General features: G+C 45.1%; 1 protein-coding gene across 1 annotated transcript in view; it reads left to right on the top strand.

The window, feature by feature from the left end:
* The window catches only part of LOC146074883 (C2 calcium-dependent domain-containing protein 4C-like), a 36,584-nt gene that overhangs the window by 841 nt on the left and 15,926 nt on the right, over window positions 1–19,817 (top strand). The gene's annotated exons all lie outside the window — the stretch shown is intronic.

Raw genomic sequence — 19,817 nt, 5'->3', positions numbered from 1 at the left:
ACCCCGCCCCCTCCCTCCTTCACTTGTCCTAATGATTCGGATCGCAGAACCGGGTCACGGGCTAGTAGCCATCTATACCGCCATGTTCCCCTCCAGAACACACACAAAGCTAAGACACCTGAGAGTGTCTTAGTTTTGCGTGTACCTTCCACATCATTCGATCATTGGCGACCATCGAATGATGTGGATTTGGCCCTGTAGGCTGCCAATGGATGTTTATGCAATACATCCATTCGCAACAGTGCGTGCGAATTCGCCCTGCGAAGGGGGACGATGGCCTGTGCGAGCGGCGGGCATAAAAAGACTTGCAGCGTTGCAAACCTGTGTATCAACTACAATAACCTCTTGTCACTACAATTCCCCTCAAGCTGGGTATACACTGTTCGATTTAAAGGTAACGATATGGACAATATCAATACCGTTACCAATATTGCGTGAATATTGTCCAGTGTGTCAATATTGTTAAGGATGCTGCGGGTCGCTAGCGACCCCCCTGTTGTCTGCCCATGCTGCTCAATCTGAGAGGATTGTTAAAGGTTGCATGTATGGGGGGCGTGTGACATCACTGACCAATATTGTGAACAAAATCGGTCAGTGTGCATGCACTATATCGTTTCGCAGGAATCGCTTCATTGTGTACCCAGCATTAGGGTATCGAGAGAGAGAGAGAGGGATTAAGTACCCCCTTAAATGTATCAGTCATCAGACATGACTTTATGTAATACTAGTCTTAAGGCCCATTGGACGGACGGGCGAAAGTTTATGCGTATGCAATTCTCAAGTGAAAATGTTTTTTCATTTAATGGACCCTTATAGGCCTTTAACCCCTTCGGTGGTATGCTCGGAAATTTCTCGGGCTGAGCAGGCTCTCCCGAAAATTGTCTGTGCATGCCGCTGTAAAGAAAGAGTGCGCCAGTAGTGCCTCCAGCAGTGAACCACTGGCACCCCCCACCCCTGTTGCTGATCCCCCTGCCCATTTCCGATCCTCCCCATCACCGCCCCTATTGCTGATCCTCCCTATCCCTGCTTGGATCAGGGCCGCTTGGGCAGTTTCCATCCCACTTGGCCATTCGTGTGTTCGGGCGTCCAAACACCGAAATGCCCAAACACCAGAGCACTCCCAAACTCCCCAGGGGAGTAGGGGCTGCTGCAGAAGGCAGCGGCTGCCCCTTCTGTGGTGAGTATTTCTGGGGCAGGACAAATCTGCCCTTGCAGGTTTGTTCTGCCCCAGAAAAGCCCACCACTCAAGGGGTTAGGAGAGTCTGTTTATTGTGTTGTATTCAGTGCCGTTGAGTGGGTACTTAATACCCAGGCCCTCCCATTGACCACACCCCTTTTTTATAGAGGCCAGTGGTGCTTTAAGTGGCCCTGGTTGTATTCAGGGGATGTGGTCATTTGGTCTACAGCATGATGGTTGACAGCCATTAGGTCGACATGGCTGTAGGCCAACATAGGAAAAGGTCGACATGGTTCTAGGTCGAAAGGTGATTAGTTCGACAGTGACTAGGTCGACAGTCAAAAGGTCGACATGGGGTTTTTCACTGTTTTTTGAGCCGACATGTGCAGACAGGCAGTATTTCATGCCCTACCATCCACTACGGCGTGGTGGGAGAATAAAATAGTGTGCCCAATGCATATCAAGGGGATGCGGTGAACTTTAAACTATGTCCATGTAGACTGTGTTGACATCCAGGTAAAAAAACAGTGAAAAAGCACGTCGACCTTTTGACTGTCGAACTAATGACCTTTCGACCTAGAACCATGTCGACCTATACCCATGTCAACATTTTCCCATGTTAACCTAATGGTGTTGGCCTAATGACTGTCGACCATCATGCTGTAGACCAAATGATCCCAACCCGTATTCAGAAAGTCATAAGCTTTCCAACGACATATCAGAATGCATGAAAAAGCAGAAATAGCATGGACCTTTATGACAGCACCCTTAAGGGGTCGTCCGATTAAACCCATCTTCAAACTTAGAATTATATTGGAAATTCTGCTGAGGTAGGGAATGAAGTGAATGGGAAAATATTCTCTATAAAGCGCTATATAAATAACTGATGATAATATACAGGGGTTTATTTACTAACATGGGACTATTTCAGATTGGATGTTGCTATGGGCAACCTATTATGTTCTAGAAGGTGCTAAATAAATAAGTAGATTCTGATTGGTTGCTATGGGCAACATCCCATCTTACAGGTGAGTGTATATATTTCCACTAGAATCAATCATTGACCAAATTCTAGTTTACAGTCATTCAATCTGATTACTTGATCATTTGTGATCTTAGTTTTTAAGCAGTATTTTATTGAGAGGAGGGAGCAGACGTGTCATGCTGATAAAGCAGGCACATAGGGCCTGATTCAGATATTTATGTACACCCAGTGGATTATGCACATCTACTGTACAATGTTTGTGGGGCTGTTAATGCGCAAGACTCAATCTGTGCATGTGTAGAGCAAGTCCAGCAAAATTTTGCACAGCGCCCACAGAACCACAGCCTGTTTGACAGGCTGCAAGCCATTTAAGATAGATGTGGTACTGGTCAGTATTCCCGAAAATGGGGGCCTGTTTTCTGGTAGTAGTGAGGCCAGGGTCTATGTGTTTCGAACTACAAGGGCCAATCTGAGTAACCAGGGAAGATGATCTCGCAGATGATTGGATGTGGTGTCTTTGGATGCAGGACTCTGCGATTTTGGCTGGGTGTGTTTTTTTTTTTCTTCTGAATCCGGCCATTAAAATCAGTAAAACAGCTGATATTACATTAAATAGTGAAATATGTTTGCAATTAATAAATTATAGTATAATCATTGGAGAAATAGGGTAATAATCAGGTGATACAGTAATTTACAACATACATAAAGTTCTGGATAAAAACCACAGTTCTAATTGCAGGAACACTGCTTCCTAAAGAGGTTACTGCCAGCTTCATGTCGAATCAAGAAAAAATGAGTGCTGTGTAAATCTATTAAAGTCAGATAAATATAATGATACAAGTACAGTTATTATAAAAATCCTAATATTACTGCATCAAGTCATTTATGAACATAAATATATAAAAATGACAATAAAATATAAAAGTCCTAATAGAAGATTCATAGAATAAACAAAGCTTATAATTATAAAGATAAACCCTTAATGGATAGTGTAGAGAATAAACAAAGCTTATAATTACAAAGATAAACTCATAATAGACTGTGTTGAGAATAATGACAGCTTATAGGCTTTGTTTATTCTCTATACTACCCTGTCTATTATGAGTTTTAATCTATTAGGCTATATTTTCATCTATGTACTTTATGATTGAATTGAAAGTTATGGTACTTGTGTATTATCACGGCGCCCAAATTTACTACGTACACAAACGTAGTGAAATCGCATCGCATTGCATGCCGTTATCGTATGGCATGCGTTGCGATTTTGACGCTTATAATGGCATTCATGCCCCTTTCAGACCGCACTTAAAAACCGGTATTTTGCAGATTTTTTTACCGTTTTAAAACGGTAATCTGTGTGGTCTGAAAGGTGCAGGACCACTTAACCGTTTTACAAAAGCAGTTTTTGTAAAACTGTTAAAATGTAGGGTCCTACCCGTTTCAGACCTGGTATTTTGGTATCAAAAACGGATCTGAAACGGTATTTAGGACCCAGCCAATAAGCTGGGTCCTAAATTCAGCACAGTGAATATTTAAGGAGCTTATTAAATATTCATTGCACTGGAGCCCGATGACGCTGCCCCCCCGCGTGGGTTAACATCCCCAACCAACCCCCCGCATTGTGTTTAAGAAAACCCCCCCGTGAAGCCGGTACTTCCTAAGTAAGAACACCCCCCCACCCCGCATTGTGTTTAAGAACCCCCCCCCTTCCCGTGAAGCCGGTACCTCCTGAGTTTGCAGATGATCCCGGCAGCCGCAGTACTGTATGGACGGCTGGCTGCGCTTATGAAAAAAAAGGGACTTTCTGAAAATGGCTGCCCCATAGGAAAACCTATTTAAAAAACTGTCTTTCGTATGGGGGCAGCCATTTTCCGAAAGTCACTTTTTTTTTTCATAAGCGCAGCCAGCCGTCCATACAGGAAAAAAGAAATGGCAGAGCGCTAATCTATATATAAAATTTAATCTGCTGCTGTCTCTGATAAGGGGACACCCCAGCCCCTTAGACACAGATGCTACAAAGAAAAAAGTTTCAGAGGCAGCGCTGATTCAAATAGTCATTTAAAATTTATTATTTATTATAGAACAATACATACAATTTTGTATTCAGATACCGGCCGGTACTTCAAATATATAAAATACACATTTAAATCATAAAAATGAAAAAATAATAACAATAATACGTAATACAATTGGTTAGTGGCTTGCTGCAATGAATGGTAATCCACTCTCTTTCACTCCAGTTTTAGTATATGTAGGTTTTTAGTAAATAGTGAACTGTTAGCTCTCTCACAGCTTAGTCCAGGTTAGTAAGTTATGGCATGCATGCTTTTATGGTTAGAATGGATTAACGGTAAGAAAACATGGAGAGAATGAATGGTGCTCAATTGAGCTATAACCTGCTCTCCTCCGGTTCGATCACTCAGTCAGTCTGTGGGGGATTTTTTGTATCCGGCTGTTGATTCCTTGCGGTAGATGCAAAACAGCTCCCAGTGTTGGGTCCACAGGCGGGGGTGCGATCACGGAGGTAGGGAATATGCAGGAAAACACAATGCAGGAAGACAGTGAAGTAGCGGTCAGCGTCTGGTTTCCTTAACGCGTTTCTCGGCCTGTCACGCTCGGCCGCTTCATCAGAAGGACGTAGATGTAGTGCGTCCCCGTCGCTCAGATTTTATAGCGTTCAGGGTTTTGTGTGCGCTTGCGCTGTTGGGACTTCTCCAAGCCTCATTTCCATTCAGACGCGCCAAGCGTCCATGTTGCGTTCCACTCGCACTCAGACCTCGTTTTCGTAAATGCGGAAGTGTTTATTTGGTAAGCGTCTTTGGAAGTCATATGTGTATTATTATACACTCACACCTCGTTTTCATATGAGGATTCACATTGGTGGATTACAGGTCACGTGTGTCGCTTCTATTTTGTATAGAGAATGTTATATGCAGCATTCTGATTTTCAGTCCATTTTTTCATTATTTAATATATATATATATTTTAAACAGATATATATATACACACATGAGTCAAATAATTCACAGAGCCGTCCATACAGTACTGCGGCTGCCGGGATCATCTGCAAACTCAGGAGGTACCGGCTTCACGGGAAGGGGGGGGGGGGTTCTTAAACACAATGCGGGGTGGGGGGGGGTGTTCTTAAACACATATTGGTTGGGTTGTTAGTCCCAGGGGGGGTGTCTACCCACGGGGGGAGGGGTTAACGGGGGCGCTGAAGACTTTGACCCTGTATTTGGAAAGTTTCCAAAAACGGGTCTGCCAGTGCCAAAAAAACGCACTTAAACGGTAATATACCGTTTAAGAGATGCGGTGTGAAAGGGGTTTTACCTGGCAGACCCGTTTTTGGAAACGTTTTCAAATACATGGTCTGAAAGCAGCATCAATGTACTATAGCATTAAATGACATAGGGGGAAATTTACTAATATGAAAAACCTAGTTTTTCGTATTAGTATTTTCCCTACGACTGCATTTGACTGTTTCAGTCGTATGCAAAGTCGTGTTCCGGAAGGGGATTTACAAAGCAGTCATATACGACTGCTTTGTAACCCTCCGATGGTGTAATGATTCGTATTAGCTGGCCATATATACGGCCGCTAATACGAATTCCTACAGGCAGTCTGCACGGATCAGATTTATAAATAAAAACAGCGTGGGGTCCCCCCACAGCTGTAACCAGCACCAGGCTGAAGGAGCCGGGGCCGGTAATTAAAAATCAGGGAACCTGACAAATAGGGGTTCCCCGATATTTAACAACCAGCCCCAGACTCCAGGTCCGGGGCTGGTTCCCAAAATACGGGGGACAAAATGAGTAGGGGTTCCCCGTATTTTAAGAACCAGCCACAGGCCAAACCAGACAGCAGGGTAATGCCACAGCCGGGGGAAGACTTTTTATACAAGTCCCCCCGGCCAAAGCATTAACCCTCTGACCAGTCAGCCTGGCCAGGGGCCTTGGAGGAGAGGGACCCCCCCAATAAAGGGGTCGTCCCCCCCTCCAGGACTTACCTGACCAGGCTGAAGCCTGGTGCTGTCCCCGGTGGCCCTGTGCGGTGGCCACCGGGCTGATACTGGTGTAAAAAATAGATGAATAAACTATTGTTTTAAACTGTGGAACTATGAGTCCCAGCAAGCCTCCCCCGCAAGCTGGGACTTGGAGAACCACAAGTCCCAGCCTGCGGGGCATTAAAGGGCCCGCTGGGTCTTATAGTTCCACAGTAAAAAAAAATAGTTAAATAAATACACACTGACACCTGAAAAATAAAAGTTTAATACATACATTACACACACACTGATACTTACCTATCTTGATCCCGTAGGTAGGTCCCAGAGTCTTGATCCGGTGCCTTGTCCTGGTTCCGGATCCATGTCGTAATTCTTCAGCATGTCGATCTTCATGTCGGCGTCCGGTCCGGGGTCCGAAGAAATCCATGGTGGACCTGTGGAAGGAAATCCTACTCACCCAGGTCCTCCATGGAAGTTCTTCTGGCTTGATCCGACGTAGCCCAGGGCTTCTTTCTTCTTCTTCAAGCTGCCGGCAGCTCCCCGCTGCGGACTGTCAGAGGCGCAGAGATCCTTCCTCCTCTGCGCCTCTACTCAGAATGAATTCTGGCCAATCAGGAGCTGACTTTCTTGGCTCCTGATTGGCCGCTAGGCGGCCTTCTATTGGCCGCCTAGCGGCCAATCAGGAGCCAAGAAAGTCGGCTCTACTCACAATGAATTCTGGCCAATCAGGAGCCGACTTTCTTGGCTCCTGATTGGCCGCTAGGCTGCCTTCTATTGGCCGCCTAGCGGCCAATCAGGAGCCAAGAAAGTCGGCTCCTGATTGGCCTGAATTCATTCTGAGTAGAGGCGCAGAGGAGGAAGCATCTCTGCGCCTCTGACAGTCCGCAGCGGGGAGCTGCCGGAGTTGCCGGCAGCTTGAAGAAGAAGGAAGAAGCCCTGGACTACTGTCTTTAGGAATACGAATTGCTGTAATTTCGGGATAGTAAATCCCGAAAATACAAATGTGTAAAAAATAGGTGTATTTCTGCCTACGAATACAGCTATTTTTTACAAATTCATATTAGTAAATTTCCCCCATAATGTCATTTATTAATGCCTCCCCCCCGTACTGACGTGATCCCGTAGCGTGGCGAGCAGCGGCGGGGCGCGTCCGACCTTTTCATACCCCCACTATCCACGTCGGCATGGAGTTGATTTTATGTATTGTGGCGAGCCCCGCGAGCGTACGTGTATTATGTTACATGTATTACGGGTCCGCTCGCCACGCTTCGGGCTTGATAAAATCAACTCCACGCCGACGTGGATAGTGGGGGTATCAAATGGTCGGTCGGACGCGTATCGCCGTCGCTCGCCATGCTTCGGGATGACGTGGATAGTGGGGGGCCAAAATAAATCACATTATATGTCATCGAATACGAATAGAAAAATAGACTGCAGGCAATACTATATAGTACAGATATAGGGGGTGATTCACTATGGCTCGGACAAATTCAGCCACAAATGCATACCTCCCAACTTTCTTGGGCACCGAGGAGGGATGCCGATAATTTCAGGGGGTGTGGCCTAATTTTGGGGGCGTGGTCTATACTCGCAGCATTTTTACGCTATGGGGGCATGACCCAGAGGCTCTGTGAGCCTCTAGCCATGCCCCCAGCCCCCTGGCTGTGGGAATAGATGCTGTGCGCATGCAACGGGGGACTCCCAACAGCCCCCCTTCGCCGCGGGACACTGCCGGCCGCAGAACATTCCCGCGGTTTTCCGGACTGTTGGGAGGTATGCAAATGCCTTCATCAAGTATCACACTTAAGATCCTATTACTAAGGAATATTTTACCTAATAATATAGATAGTCACCTGAAATATCTACCAGGTCTCTTCCACATAGTTATTTTTTGCTCATATTCCCCAAATCTTCTGAAGAAAAGAGAGCATTGTACTTGTACTATGTTTAAGTACTTTCTTGAAGTATTTCGAATTAGACCAAGCATGGTACTACATGTTCTATATTAACCTTATAAAGATAATCAGTTCAGAACTTCAGGCAGATTTTAATGTACCTCATACAATATTAGTAACTGTGAGATTACATGAGTATCCAGTTACAGTTATACAACAAATTTTATTAAAACAAAACTAAATATCGTATTTTTCATCAACCAAATACCTTATACAACATTCACATATCTCCCAACAAAGTGTGGGGGGGGGGGGGGGGGGGTAAGTAGTGCCAGGGTGCATGCTCTCTCAGAGAATGGATAAAGAGAGAGAGAAGGAGAGCAAAGAGAGAAAGAAGGAGAGCTGAGAGAGAGAGAGATGGAGGGGCAGCCGAGATAAAGCAGAGACAGAGGAAAAGAGCAGAGAAAGATGGAGGGCAGCAGAGAGGAGAACAAAGAGAGAGAGAGGGAGGAGCGCAGAGAGAGAGAAGGAGAGCACAGGGAGAAGCAGAGACAGAGTGGGAGAGTGCAGAGGGAGACAGAGAAGGTGAGCGCATAGAGAGAAAAGGTGAATGCAGAGGTGAGCGCAGAGAAAGAGGAGAGTGCCGAGAGGGAAGGAGAGTGCAGAGAGCGAGCACAGAGATAGAGAGTGTATTGGGAGAAAGAGAGAGGAAAGTGCCAAGAGAAAAGGAGAGCACAGAGAGAAAGGAGAGTGCAAAGGGGGGGAGAGAGTAGAGTGCAGAGAGAGAGAGAGAAGAGTTCAGAGAGAGTGCAATGAGAGAGAGGTGAATGAAGAGAGAGAGGAGAGTGCAGAGGAGGAGAGCACAGAGAGTTGAAGGAGGGAGGAGAATGCAGGGAGAGAGAGAGTGCAGAGAGAGAGTACAGCACAGAGAGAGAGAAAGAGAGAGAGAGAGAACGGAGGTGATCGCAGAGAGCGAGAGAAGGTGAGTTCAGAGAGGATAGAGGGAGAGTGCAGAGATAGAGAATGAGAGCCCAGAGAGAGGAGAGCACAAAGGGAGAGAGAGTGAGCAGAGCAAGAGAAAGAAAAGAAGAGTGGGGAGGAGAGAGAGAATAAGAGAACAGAGAGGGAGAGAATAGTAGGGGAGAGGAGAAGGTTAAGACAGGTATGTGTGTCCCCCACCCACGCAAATTGTACTGAACCCTGCATCCTCCCCTTCTTCACTAGAAGTGTACCTAAGGCAGCAAGGCAACAGCAGGAGTTCTGATGCTCAGTGCCAGGAAACAACGGGTCCCATGGAGGCAGCAGCGGATAGTCCCATGGCGGAGGCTGCGGAAGGAAGGTCCCATGGAGGCTGAGGTGGCCGATCCTGTCGAGGACGCTGCAGTGGAGGGTCCTGTGGAGGCTGAGGCAGTAGATCCCGCGGAGGAGGCTACAGCATCGAGTCCCATGAAGCTGGGAGCAAGTGTCCCGTGGAGCAAGTACTGGCCAGGCAGCAGCGGGTCACATAATCAGGTCCTCCTCTCTTCAGTTTCTTAAGCCGGGCAGTCACCGGACATCAAGCCCCAGCAGCAGTATTAAAAGAGGAGACATAAAAAGTGACAAAAAATGACGGGGGGGGGGGCACATGCCTGTGTTCCCCCCTAAACCCGCCACTGTCCCAACATGAACCATTCCAGGAGGGACAAAATGCTCTGGGGTAGATGTGTTAAGCCTAATGAAGTGAAAATGTGATAAAGTAAATGATGACCAACCAATCAGCTCACAAATGTCATTTTTCAAACCAAGCCTGTAACTTGATAATTGGGAGCTGATTGGCTGCTGATTTCCCACCATTCACTTTCTCACCCTGTTATCACTTCACCAGGCTTATGTAGTGTAAACGCTGCAATTCTGACTAACTTTTTATTTGACTTTAACTATATAGTCAAAATCAAATAGAAATCTAATTGAAAGCGAACAGTTTTCAGCCACATTTGATGCCAATCTGATCCCGATGCACGTTTCTGTTAAGAAACCAAACAGAAAAAATAGGCTGCGCAGGCAAGACAATATAGTACAGATCTGTGCTATACAGTCAAAATCAAATGCGGTTTGCTTGCTGTGCAACTCGATCAGAATCACAAAGCAATCGCACCATGTGTACACACCTTAAATCAGCAAAGGTGGGCTGCAGCACAGTCCAATATTCAAATAGGGGAACCACACCAACTGCCACCCCAAACACCATATAAAATATGTCTTCGTTTTAGAAGTGCCCCTCCTTTGCCAACACCAGCTTCAACATAATTTTCCACAGGGTCCACGTGGTGTTACCAAAAGCAGGGACCAGACAGAAAACATCCACTTTTCAGGTACTATGCCTCTCAGTATTTGGCCCTTATTCTGGTTGACTCGCAAGGCTGCAATTCGCAGCCTTGCAAGTCCACCAAACTCCACCCAGCGAATGCCCAGCCGCTTGCTCGCACTGGCTGCGAATGGATGTTTAACATAAACATCCATTTGCATGCTGCAAGGAACACCCACATCTTTCAATGGTTGCTGACCATCAAAAGATGTGGAAGGTGCACGCATATAAAAGTGACTTTCATGTGCAGACCCCCCGGCTTCTGGCTCCGGGGCATCGCAGAAACAGGCTGTTTTTGGAGCCCTGTCCCTGCGCCCCCAGCATCATACATCCTGCCGATGGAATCACATTTTACAATGCGATCCTGGGCAGTAATATTCCGCCCAGATTGCATTGTAAATGCGTTCCTTGATAAATGGGCCCCTAACCTCTTGCGTTATCTGACTTTGTTATTGTGTGACGGCAGCTTACTGGTTGTGCAACAGCTGACCCTGGCAAAAATAACACATGTGGGGAACAAGTGTTAGTAGTTTGTCTTCTGTATGTGAGTGCCACTGGCTGTGTTTGCATCGTATTCTACTACTACTACTACTACTACTACTTTGATTGAGCAGCTCTCACCACTGTTTGTATATGCATTTGTTGGGACCTGCATTTGGAGGGCATGCTGGTTCCTGTAGTGTCACAAGGAGGATTTAGGGGTAAATCCTGATAGGCTGTCTCTCAACTTAGATATATTGGTAAGTGCTGTTATCATGTAGCCTTACATTAGACAATTATATGGCCCAGAATGGGTGCTGTTATCATGCAGTGTAGGACTTCCGGTATCAGAGAAGCCTTGACGAGGCCCGGAACCTTATCATATCTTTTGCAAAATATATGTAAAGGGGTGTACACACGGAGCAAATTTGTGCTATTTTCTAAGCAATCTGACTAGATTGCTTAGAAAGTAAGCACAGATCTCTCTGTGTGTATGCTCCGAGAGATTAAATATCTCTTGCTAACTAAGTCAGTGCATGCAGTCACAATCTAGTCAAATTGCTTAGCAAATGACTGCAAATCTGTCTGTGTGTACAGAATGAGAGATACTGATCGCAATCCCTGCCTTTTTTTGCTTAAGCCAAATTGCCTAGCACAAATCTCTGCGTGTGTATGTGCTCTCCATGGAAGATCTTGACACCAGAAAAATTGCTTAGCAAAATTGCTTAGCACAGATCTCTACGTGTGTATGCCCCTTAACTAAGATCTCTGAATGACCCTCTATTATGTTGGTTTTTCAAATCTTATTACTAATGCCCTTTGATGTGCTGGGGGTTAAATCCCCTCCCTTGCAGCACCTGGGGGGCATTACTACTTTTTGCTGGTGTGTGTTCTGTGTGTTTCTGTATGTGTGCAATATTTAAGTATGTGTGTTTGTCATACCTCCCAACATGAGCCTTTCTAGGAGGGACACATTGCTCTGTTTCTGGGAGCAATGTGTTTAAGAAGAACACAACAAATTGATAGAGAGAGTAAGCAGAGAAAAAGGTATGAGGAAATAGAAGAACAACAAAGAAGGCTACAGTCAAACAGGGCTACTACCTCAGCAGCACGTGCAGAGGAAACTCCGGAACTTCGACAAAAAAGACTGCAATCAAATTGTGCTAAACTATGCAATGGCTGACTATCAATATATTTACATATCGATGGTCATCCATTGTGTTTCATTGATTGGCCTGTGGGCCAATCAAAACACGGGAGGCGGGGCTTTGTGGGTGTCGGGGCGGAGCTATGCTCCGTGTCCCGGCACTTTGAAAAAAAAAAGCAAAACATCGTTTTGCTGTTCCATCGATGGAGGGAAACCATCTGGTTCTCCCCCATCGATGGCAAAAGTATTCGACATCGGCCATGAGCAATCAATGATTTCGAATCATCGATGGCCGTCCCTACATTCTAGGGTTCATTTGTTGGGAGCCAATTAGCCTACCAGTATATTTTTGGATTGTGGGAGGAAACCAGAGTACCCGGAGACAACCCACGCAAGTATGGGGAGAATATACAAACTCCGCACAGTTAGAGCCATGGGAATCAAACCCATGACCTCAGTGCTGTGAGGCAGTAATGCTAACCATTACACCATCCGTATTGCCCCAAATTAATTATTTTAGCAGATAAAAAACCGCAAGGTGAACATGACAGACGTTTTAATGCACCAGTGGCATCAGAAGTAGCAGTAATTATGGCTGGAACACAATATGGAAGTCGAGATATACTATTGGAAACAAAAAATAACAACATTAAGAAAATTGCAGAAACTCACAGATCTTATGATGCCTTACAGTATCCAATATTGTTTCCAAGAGGAGAAGATGGATACCATTTTGCTCTACGTCAAACCAATCCAGTTACAGGAATTCTGACAGCACGAAAGATTTCAGCTATGGATTTCTATTCATATAGGATCATGGTGCCCTCTTCAAATTTGAATATTCTTCTCCGAGGTAAAGACCTATTCCACCAGTTCATCGTGGACATGTATGCGAAGATTGAATCGGAAAGACTACGGTACATTCGTCTGAATCAGAGGTCACTCAGGGTGGAATAATATGCGCATTTGAGGGATGCCATTATTAACAACGGTAATGTTTCCGACATTGGTAAGTTGATCATTTTGCCTTCAAGCTTCACTGGTGGTCCAATATATATGCACGAGTGTACACTGGATGCAATGGCGTATGTGCAAAATTATGGTTGCCCAGATCTCTTTATCACTTTTACATGCAATCCCGGTTTTACTGAAATCCAAAATTAACTATTTCCTGGTCAGAAACCCCACGATCGTCATGATTTGTTAGCAAGAGTTTTTTCACCTGAAACAAAAGATTCTCATGAATCTCATTACCAAAGGCAACATTTTTGGAAAAGTACAATGTCATATTTATACAATAGAATGGCAAAAGCGAGGACTTCCTCATGCTCACATTCTGGTATGGCTTCAAGAAACTTTGCATGTACAAATACATAGCTTCAACGGTGCAGAAGTACCAAATCCAGAAGAGAACCCAAGCCTATTTAGCATTGTAACAAGTCAGATGCATACCTCCCAACATGACCCTCTCCAAGAGGGACACTTGTTTCTGGACTTCCCTCTTAATGTATGATTGCCAGCACCTGTTTTAAACAGGTTAATGGGTAAGAAAGATGTTTCCACACAGGTGATAGCAATAAAAAAATTAAGAGGGAAGTCCAGAAACAGCATTCTGTCCCTCCTGGAGAGGGTAATGTTGGGAGGTATGCAGATGGTACATGGTCCCTGTGTCATGGATCTGCTTATTCAAGCTTACATGACTTGTGATTCTGCTGTTTCTCAGTCTCAGTCTGAATCATTTCTGTCTGCATTCATGCTGCCACTCAGTCTATGCATCGTTGGCTCCTTGATTATGCACCTGAGTAGAATCCAGTCTGAAGCTGAAATCACCTGTAACCCTTTGCTGTCCTGTTCCCTGTTCAGGAACAGGACAGCAAAGTCAGACTGAAGTCTCCTGGATTCATGCCTCAGTTTGCAGATTGTCCTCTGTTCTTTGCTCCAATCAATGCAATGTTAAATATCCTGCTCACAGACCCAGAAACTGCCTTCAGCTACTTGTCTCCTGCTGCATGTTCCAGATGATCTTCACTGATCAAGCTTGCTTCCTGGAGTACCTGTGTGAGTCTTCAGCATTCAGCTCCCATAGGCTCTGCTTGTCTATATGCCAAGTGGACCATCCTGAGTTGCCGTTTTCTTCAGTTGTCCGTTATATGCCAAGTGGGCCATCCTGAGTTGCAGTTTTCTTCAGTTATCTGTTATACGCCAAGTTGGCCACTTCAGTTCTGTTATCTCCGTCACCCGTTCCTGTGTCAGCGCCAAGTCAGCCATTTCAGTTCTACCTACCTCCAATCACAGTCAGTCTCAGGCCACCAGTGAGTGCTTCTGATGAGGGGCCGTGACCTGCTGTCCGGACGCAGCAAAGTCCAAACTCCCTTGCGGGGGTCCCTGGCGAAGACCGCCGGGCAGTTAGACTCCGCGCCCTCGCCAAGGAGTTCCGTCAAAACTCACGGTCGGAGATATATGCATAGGTCCTACATTTCACCTGCCAAGCTTCAAGCGCCCTCAGTTCAGCTCAAACCGAGACTGCAGCCTGAGACGGATCCTCAAACATTGCCCGCTGTGACAGTTTGCACCAGCCACCAGACCACCAAGGTTACGACTGAGTCCACAAACTCCTAGTCATGACACCCTGCGGAAATCACAATCCAGGTTCCCCTTGCATGAAGAATGGAAAATGCACAAAGAGATATCCACATTGTTTTTTAAAAGAAACACAAAAGGGACAAGATGGGTACCCACTCTATCGACACAGAAGCCCATCAGACGGTGGTTTCACAGCAAATAAGACAGTTCGGAGATCATCTGTGGTTGTGGATAATACATGGATTGTCCCTTATTGTCCACTTTTAACAATAATCTTCAATGCTCACATAAATGTAGAGTTTTGCAATTCTGTCCATAAAGAACATTTGCAAATACGTTAATAAAGGCTCGAACATGGCTGTTTATAAACTAACTACTAACGAAAATGAACATAATGAAGTTTATCTGTATGAAATGGGAAGGTACATTAGCACCAATGAAGCAGTATGGAGAATACTTGATTTTCTGATTCACAAGCGCCACCCAACAGTCGATAGAGAAAAAATAGGTATACCCACTGGCGATGGCGATTGACTTACACAGTAATTGATTGAATTAAATCAGGCTGTGAACAGTTTGATCTAAATGACTCAAGACAGAAACAAAGAGAAAAAAGACCATAGTGCAATATTGTATATTGATGGAGATAGGTTGATTTTACTCAGTCCACTCACATTAATCCACCATATATGCGCATGTAGCAGGGTCTTTTTATGAGGTAGAATTCCTCCTGTGCTCTCTTATTCATAGGTCTGATGGAATAGAAGCTCAAATAGTGCAATATAGTCGGAATAAAATTTAACAGATTTTTATTGGTGCACTCACAATTGTAAAAGGTTAAAAAGGCATATCACCCGTTCCGGGATAGTAGGGTCCGGCAAGCAGGTAACAAGACAGGTACAGGTATCCAAGTACAGGTGTCCCACGTCCGGATCGATCGGTGATGACAAAATGCTTAAGCGCGCTTTCGGGCTTCCAAAGCCCTTCTTCAGAAGCGTTGTGTCATCATCGAGCGGGGCGGACCTTATATCCCCCCGTTCAAATCAAAAAACGTTCAAGACAGGCGATTATTTTTTTTTTTTTTCTCATTGTCCGGACCGGAAGTGACGCGATCGCGAGGTGTGCTGACTTGCATTGTCCTCAAAAGCGGAAGTCGTCATCAATGTCTGGCTTGAATTTATCTCCCTTAATGCCGTATGTTGTTTGCGCTCCAGCGCAATAGGTACTTCCTTCTTTGCTGGAACGCACGGCGATATTGGAATAATGTCCGTTCATTTTACATGATATAACAGGGAGAAAAAGATATATCACATATATAAATATATAAAAGCATAATTCATATATTAAAAGCCAAACGTTATAAATGGCAGCAAATCAATTAAAATTTCATTACAGAATGTGATTAAAATGTGAAAACGTAATTATTGCACTAGTGAAGATTAAAGTGACAGGTGCTTATAATTTTTACAAAAACCACTTCAGCTCGAAGTCACCATTCAGACCACCAGGGACCAAACTCTGGAGTTTATAAATCCAGTGCATCTCAGTTTTAGCGAGACGTACTTCTACATCATTGCATTTCCAATTAGGATTGATTTGTTCTATGCCCCAAAAAGACTTAATAAATCTGGGGTCTGAATGGTGACTTTTCTTGAAATGTGCTGAAAGGGTATGACTTTCTAAACCTTTTCTTATGTTGTTTACGTGTTCATACAGCCTGGTCTTGAGGCTTCTGGTGGTTTTGCCTACATAGACCAGGCCGCACTCACACTCCACAGCATATACCACATTACGTGCAGGGCTGGAGCTACCACTAGGCAGCTTTAGGCAGCTGCCTAGGGCGCAGGCCACTGGAGGGAGCCACTTAATTCTGCCCAAGACTTAATTATATTAATTTTTGTGGCATCCACGTTTCACCCGGCATCCAGAAAAATATCTGCGGTTTCTAGCGGTGTGGGCAGAGAAAGGGAGAGGAGAAGGAAGCGAGCGGCTGGGCTAGGAGAGAGAGAAAAGGAATACTGAACTCAGCAATCTTCGGTCTTTCGTCCGCCCTCCCGCCCGCCCCTTATCAGCAGCAGCTCCTCCGTCATCAATCCCGCCCATCCATCTTAGAAGCAGCAGTGGCAGTGTAGTGTCCTTTATACCGTCCGCGCGGCGAACGCCCCTTAGCAGTAGCAGCGCTGCCGCCGTCATCAGTCCAGCCCGCCCGTTCCTTAGCAGCAGCATCATCCCCCTTTATACTGTCTGCGCACCCTAACAGCAGCAGCGCTGCCGTCATCATTCCTGCCCCTTAGCAGCAGCGTCAATCCTGAAAGCGGCGCTATGGAACTGATGAAAGTAACAGAGGCCTGGCAACAGGGTAGTAAATATGGTACACACGACCGGCGCCCAAGGCTCAGTGGGGTGCCTATGTTCGGGCAGGCAGAGTAGGCCAGTAAGTATATAATTGTAAGTTTTACAATATCCATGCTGGCCACCCTCTAAGATTGACAGAAGTTACCCCCTCCCATGTCATCCTTATCACCTGTTATGGTCCATGCCATGCAGCAAATATGAATGATGCTGTCATGTGATTCATGCAAAGCACTGGTTCTCCCTTGTTCTGTCCCTGCCTTGGCACTGCCACCATGGTGCAGGAACAGCTTTGTGGCTAGAGGTTCCGGCACAGCCAGATAACAGCTTTGGGGGTAATTCAGGCCTGCTCACTTGGCTGCGTAAATTCACTGCCTAGCGAGCAGGTAAATGCCGCCACACAGAAAGCAGGCCCCCTTTCCCTCCCCGCTGACCAAATCCCCATGACACAATGCGAGTGGATGTGTACGTTTACACATCCATTCACATGGGGAGAAATCATTTGATTGTTACTTACCATCAAATTATTTCTCCTCTCCTTGCAGATAAAAGTAAGCCCTTTATCTTGCCTGTTCTTGTGCAAAATCGGGGCATCATATGAGTGTAAAACTGGCCGTAGGTGCAGATCGCTTCATGTGTAGGGGTGAAAGCGATGCGCATCCCTGCACGTTGCAATCACCCAGAGATTACTATCCAGCATTCTTGATAAATCTATTTAATCGCTGGTCAGGGCCAGTGTTCTCTGGTGAGACAGATCGCTTAGCACACATTGCTGGCACATCGCTGTGCAGTGCTGTGTGCTGAGTGATATGCATTGCTTAGATTACTCATCATCGCCATGTGTGTAGGCCCCTTAAGTGAATTCCTAAAGGATTTTGCAATCTGAATGCCCTACTTTTACCCTTTTTACTGGTTATTTTACCTATCCCACATATGCAATTATATATGTATCAGCTCACATCAGGGAGTCATGTGCAGAAGGGGGTCGAAGGGCAGGGTGCCCCAAAGATATCAGTGTATCAGGCCTGTGAAGGGGGGGGGGGGCACAGCTTGCAGCACTTTTGCCTAGGGTGCCACAAAACCTTGCACCGGCCCTGATTACGTGTATTGCACGTCATAAAATCTTTTAAGGGATAGGTTATATTTTTCACTGTAAAATCTTTAATTTTACTTGGGCCCTTGGTGCAGCGACATATATGGCAAGTGCCACACCGATGGAAACCCTGGCTCCGGATACTGCTCCTTTTAGGGACATCTAGAGCACTTCTCACTATGGTATCTTTAATAGTTTTCGAGCGTCTGTAGATGAACTTTGGAGCAGGAGGTAATTTGGAACCAATAACAGGATCCTTTAACAAGATTTTCCAGTGTTTTTTTTTTTGAAAATTCTTTCAACTTCCCTATATTGGCAGTGGTATTGACTGATGAAACACCATTGTGTGCTTTCATCTTTCTCTTTTTCTTTCCTATCTTGGAGGATGAGGGATTCTCTTGAGGTTTGGTCAACCCTTTCTTTTGCCCTCTCTAGGATGGTCTTTGAGTATCCTTTTTCCAGAAAACGGGATTCCATTTCCTTCGATTGTTCAAGAAAAATTTCGGGATCAGTGCAATTTCTTTTAACTCTAAGTAGCTGCCCGTAGGGGATACTATCGAGCCAATTTGCATGGTGCTGGCTAGTTTTTTCTATCAGACTATTGGAGTCTGTTGCTTTGCGATAGACCTTTGTATTCAGTTTACCATCCTTTATGTATAGGCAAAGGTCAAGGAAATGTAATTCCTTGTTGCTTATATCGAACGTCAGTTTAATATTGCAATCATTAGCATTTAATGTTTGACAGAATGATTCAAGTTGTTCGGACCCCTTATCCCAAATTAACAAAACATCGTCGATATATCGACGCCAGAGCACCAGGCCTGCCCCCAGCTCCCCTCCATGCCATACGGTTTCGGATTCCCAGTATGACATGAAGAGGTTTGCATAGCTGGGTGCAAACCTGGTGCCCATGGCAGTACCAACCTTCTGTAAATAATATTGGCCGTTAAAAAAGAAATAATTATTTCGAAGGATGAACCTAATGCCATCCACGATAAAGTCCTTTAAGTCCGCAGAGTAGTCTGTGGCTTCTAGATAAAATGTAATGGCCTCAATCCCTTTTTCTTCTTGTATTATGGTGTACAGAGTTGATACGTCTGCGCTAGCCATAATGTAGTCCTCTTTCCATTGGACATCATTTAGTATCTTTAGGACTTCATTAGTGTCTTTTAAATATGCCCTCGTTTGTTTCACCAAGGGTTGGAGGTAATGGTCTAGCATGGCAGAAAGATTGGCAGTGATACTATTAGTACCGGAGACTATAGGTCTACCGGGGGGTGGAGGGGGTCCTTATGGACCTTTGGGAGGATATAGATTGTCGGCGTAGATGGATGTTTGAGATTCAGATATTCGAATTCTGATTTTGAAATGACTCCTTTTTCAAATGCCTGCGAAGTCAAATCTAAAAGTGCCTTAGAGATCCTGGACAATGGGTCACTTTTGAGTTTGGCATAAGTGTTACCCTTAGTTAATTGCTGATCTATCTCTTTAATATAATCCTCCAGGTCCATAAGGACCACCCCCCCCCCCTTTATCTGCTGGTTTTATAATTATTTCTTTTTGCTTTTTTAGGGATTGTAAGGCCTGCCACTCCTTTTTAGTCAAATTACAGTTTTTACGTTTTTTCTTAAGGACTTCCTCCACTTCTTCAAGGACCATTTTGCTAAAACAGTCTATGAATGTGCCCTTCTGATGTGTAGGGTAAAAAGTGGACTTCGGACGGAACTGAGGTACAGATGGATTTAAAGTTTCCTC

Source organism: Crinia signifera, chromosome 4 (genome assembly GCF_055691185.1).
Source record: "Crinia signifera chromosome 4, ASM5569118v1, whole genome shotgun sequence".
Classification (NCBI taxonomy): Eukaryota; Metazoa; Chordata; class Amphibia; order Anura; family Myobatrachidae; genus Crinia; species Crinia signifera.
Note: the sequence above shows the minus strand (reverse complement) of the source record. Positions and strands in the feature narration are given on the sequence as shown.